Source organism: Engraulis encrasicolus, chromosome 1 (genome assembly GCF_034702125.1).
Source record: "Engraulis encrasicolus isolate BLACKSEA-1 chromosome 1, IST_EnEncr_1.0, whole genome shotgun sequence".
Lineage (NCBI taxonomy): Eukaryota > Metazoa > Chordata > Actinopteri > Clupeiformes > Engraulidae > Engraulis > Engraulis encrasicolus.
The window spans coordinates 15,378,251-15,383,138 of NC_085857.1; the positions used below are offsets into that span (position 1 = coordinate 15,378,251).

Here is a 4,888-nt window from a genome sequence, read left to right on the forward strand (position 1 = left end):
GTTCTTCAGTTTACCTCAGCTGAACTCAACTATTCGCCTGTGTCGCGTCTCGTCCAACACTGCACTGTCGTGACTTGATCATTCAATGGTAAGTACGGTAATTATTTAACTTAATACTATGGTAGAAGTAAAATACACTCACTCGCCGTAGCCACTTTCTCTTTCAGCGTTTTAGTCCAGTGAGTTAATTACCTCCTCTGTTGTGTCGTGAAATGGCTTGGCCGAGCACTGAATCATAACACCGCAGCATCGCGCTAACTTGCTGCTGTCTTTGTGGCTGGCGGGCTGTGGCATCATAGCTTTTTATGAACCCACTCAAAATGTGTCATGATCGGGCTATTTGAGTCAATTTTAGCGGCATTAGCAGTAATGGTGATAATCTTTTATGAAGCTAACATCCCAAACATACCCTATCAACACGGGACAGAAACAAAGGTAATTCTGTGTTGTGCTATTAGCTCACCTTGAGCTGAATCATTTGACATCACGCAGTTTGTAACTCCTTGATTGTTGTAGCCTATTTACACAAATCCTAAATGGTCGTATTGTTAGTTTAATAACTGCATTGTGATCTAGGCTATAACATCTATAACATCAGGCTTCATCAAAATATTGTGCTCATGCATGCATGTTGTATGCAAAACGTTCAAACTTTTTCTGTCTTTCTTTTCCTCTTTGCTTTGGGTTGGGTAGAATTGTACGGTAGGTTCAGCCATTCCTTGATCGACCTGACACCAACATTAGGCCTACTCGATGTGTATGAAGCAAGCTGCCCCTGCATAAAGTGAGAGAAGAAGCCGCCACTGAAAAGCTTTTTGGACTGTCATTTGAAGGTATGAGCCGAGAGTTGTAAACATGGATGCCAATTGTAGGCCTACTAGGCACAGTGAAATCCCAATAACTAGGCTATTATTCATAATTATTTATTCTTTTTCTGCTACAGGACACAAATGAAAGGACAGGAATTCTGCTCTGTGGCGTTGGCCTCACTATTTATTCAAGAAGCCCTCGGACACCACCAGAATGTATGAAGTAAGTTGTTTTTTTGTTATGCATTAAAGCCAATGCATGCTGGCACGCGCGCACCCCCCCCCCCTCTCTCTCTCACACACACACACTTGTTGTACAGCACTCAATAAGAGCTTGCCTGATGCTGTTGTTTGGTGGCCTGAATGTGCATAGAATACCTACTGTCTACTTGAATAGGTTTATTGCATGTTCTATGCATTTCTATGACAAACTTTCAAACTTTTTGTGTTTCTTTTTCTTTTTGCTTTGGGTAGAATTGTAAACAGTAGGCACAGTCATTCCTTGATCGACCTGGCATCAACATCGCTCGGTGTGTATGAAGCTGCAAGTGAGAGAAGAAGCCGCCACTGAACACCTTTTTGGACTGTCATGTGAGTGTATGAGCTGACAATTTAACTTCTTTAACTGTTGATCCTGCTGAGCCCTATGTAAGTGGCATGATAATGTCTCATTTACACTAATGTATGTCAAGCTGGTCTCAGGCTAACAAGACTACCATGAAATCTTAAAGTTTTGGACAGACGTCCGTCTCAATTTCACCATTGTGTTGTGCCATACTGGACAAGTATTACTTGCTCAGTTTTGACAACCTAATTCTATATTCTGCTGTGCGACTTGTGCACAAAATTATCCACAATTCTGCTCCACCACCTCTGAAAACTTTTATTCATCCTTGCTCTGAACAAATTAGCAGAACAACTAGATCTACCACCAGAGGAAATAGTAGCCTCCCAAGCCGGGTAACAGCATACATTTGCACAATCTGTGCAGAGCAACTAAATAATGGAATGCCCTTCCCACCCACATAAAAGGCATTACAAACTTTTATTCATTCTCACTTGGAGTGAAGAAATGGCTTTCATGTACCCAGTCTGGTCACCACTAATAGTTTTGCACATACCTTTTTTGACACTGAGCATATTGTAGTTTTTGCATATGACATATTTTAGTGTGTGTGTGTGTGTGTGTGTGTGTGTGTGTGTGTGTGTGTGTGTGTGTGTGTGTGTGTGTGTGTGTGTGTGTGTGTTATATGTTTTCTTACCTGCCCAGGGAATGCAGATGGAAATGAGCTTTTAGCTATAATGTGGTGCCGGTCATCTTTTTTTTTACTATGTAACTAATGTACTTTGCACATGGTCCCTGATGAAATAAACCAATAAACTAAACTAATTGTAAACATGGATGCCAATTGTACTAAACATTTTCACAGTGAAATCCCAATAACTATTATTCATAATTATTTATTCTTTTTCTGCTGTAGGACTCAAATGAAAGGACAGGACTTCTACTCTGCTGGGTCGGCCTCACTACATATTCAAGAAGCCCTCGGACGCCATCAGAATGTATTAAGTAAGTTGTTTTTATGTTATGCATTAAAGCCCATGCATGCTGGTGCGCACACTCTCTCACTCTCACTTACTCTCTCTCTCTCTCACACACACACACACACACACACACACTTGTTGTACAACACTCAACCAGAGCTTGCCTGATGCTGTTCTTTGGTGGCCTGAAAGTACTGTCTACTTGGCTAGGTTGACTGTATGTTCAGTGTACGGGGTCATGTTCCCACAGCCCATTGGTCCCACAGCTTATTCCTGCTGCTCCATGTTCCCACATTTTAAAGAAATTATTCAAATATACAGTGCACAGCAATAATGAGTATAGCCTTGTTGAAAAGTAACATTTTGAACACACAAGTTATTCCCAAAACGCTCATAGAGTAAGTGTAATACAAGATCTTTTGAGCTTACATAAGAAAATTAAGGCCAATTGTATAACTTAAATGACATATTTGCCCATTTTTGTGAAATTATGCTGGTGCAAAAGTGAGTACACGCCTATCATAGTGTCTGAGAAGGGGCCGTGTTGGCCTGAATTGTCTCGAAATTTAAAGGGATTAAAAGGGAGGTCATTTTTGTGCGTTTTATCCTTGCCTTGCATTTAACTTTTACATTTTGAGTCTGCACCTGGCTATAATTGATGTGTGTGAGATTCTAATGAAATCCTATAGGGAGTATCATAATCTGTTTCAGTAGTTACAGTACATGTTGACAAGCATATTTCTTTTGGTGAAATTCAGCTTCCTACTGTTGATGGCACCCACACAGCCCCAAGCCATGCCACTCCCACTACCATACTTGACTTTCAGCATGAGGCACTTTCCTTTGTACACATCGCTTTTTACCACCACACATGTTTGACACCATCTAAAGCCAATTTGTTTATCTTGATGTCATTAGATCAGAGGACATGGTTCCAGTAACCCATATCCTTAGTTTGTTTGACTCTGATGAGACCATGATAAACAAATTTGCATTTGATGCTGTCAAGCATGTGTGCCATTGACTGAAATGTTAAATACATCATTGCCGTGATTAAGGCGAATACATTTCTAACCAAATATTAAACATTGACATGTTATTTAGAAAGTCGAGAATTTTAACTGATTTGATATGACAATATGGCCCGTTTCTTTTTTTCTGAAGAGAATGGTGATTTCATCACAATCTTCGAATTTTGTGAGTTACTTAATTCATGGTTTCTTGAAGCCAAAAATATGCAAGAATAAACAAATTATTGGCATAGTTTAAAATGTGGGTCGTGAATCTTTAATCTATGAAAGTGTAACATTATTGATGGAATTATGGAAATAAATAAACATTTTCATGATATTCTAATTTTTTGGCCAGCACCTGTATGTGTCAGTTCATTCACAATCGTATGTAATTTGTGCCTGCACATACATCTGCATTAAGTCTAACGTTTCCCTTCTGCTTTGTGTGCTTTTTAATATCTTACAGTGTGAAGAGGCAACAAGGGAGAGATGAACGCTATCAAAAATGTGGAGATGGATCTGGCAGCGGACCGCTTTGGCACACACCCAACAAGAAACAAAACAATAAAGAATACTAAAATGCATGATTTGTAAGCAGCTCATTTTTAAAAAACATTGTTTGCTCTTGCTTGAAGGTGCACTGTGTAAAATTGTGGCCAGAGTAGGTATTGCATCTATGGTGCTCATTGAAACTGTGCTGTCTACTGCTAATTTAGATTTTTGCATGAATACCAAAGTGTAGTGAGTTTTGCAGCTAAAAATGTCTATTTCTGGAAATTCAAAATAGCGGACCATGGAGAAGATCCCTCTTTTCATGTATGAAAAATGCAAATTTCCCAGTCATGTTGAATACTTTGGTGGTGGTAAATATCTGTTAAAAAGTTAACATTTGTGAATGGGCATAATGAATTCTGGAAATGAACAACTAAAAATATTCCACGGTCCACCTTTAAATACAAATCCGGATCAGGCCCAGATAAGGCCCAGATAAGATCCGGATATGGGCCAGATGAGCCCCAACTGTGTATTACGGATCAGGCCCAGATCATGGTCAGATGCGTATTACGGACCTGGGCCAGATCCAGCCCAGGTCGGCCACAAATTCCAAACATGTGGATTGGACCTGGGCCAGATCCATTCCGGATCCATAATCCGGACCTGTTCCAGCTCAGCGCCATTGTAAAATAAGAAACCGGGCCAGACCAGGATTGCGGACCTGGCCCAAGTGCCTGCCAACATCTGTCACAGATCTGGGCCAGACCCATTTTGCTGTCTGGGCAATCTCATCCGAGGAGGGAACAGGTCGCTAAGTCACCGGAGGTTCATCACCTTTTTGGATGAAGTGGATGCCGAGTATGGCGACCTGCAACTGCACACGGATATCAGGTGGATGAGTCGAGGAAAGTGTCTGGAGCGTTTTTTTGCACTGCGATCGGAAATACCAGTGTTCTTGGAGAACAGCGTTAGTGTCGATACAAGTGCATATTGCGCGCAGCTCAAAGACACACAGTTTGTTTGTGA

At 40.8% G+C, this 4,888-nt stretch overlaps 1 long non-coding RNA gene across 2 annotated transcripts; it reads left to right on the forward strand.

Moving 5' to 3' along the window:
• LOC134451222 (uncharacterized) lies at positions 1 to 4,633 on the forward strand. Of its 2 annotated transcripts, none has more exons than XR_010035220.1 (6): positions 1 to 88; positions 707 to 833; positions 944 to 1,032; positions 1,284 to 1,400; positions 2,291 to 2,379; positions 3,834 to 4,633. It is a non-coding gene; the product is annotated as an uncharacterized LOC134451222 (long non-coding RNA). The 2 variants fall into 2 exon arrangements; XR_010035211.1 differs by having other exon boundaries at positions 19 to 88; positions 694 to 833.
• Positions 4,634 to 4,888: the final 255 nt, after the last annotated feature.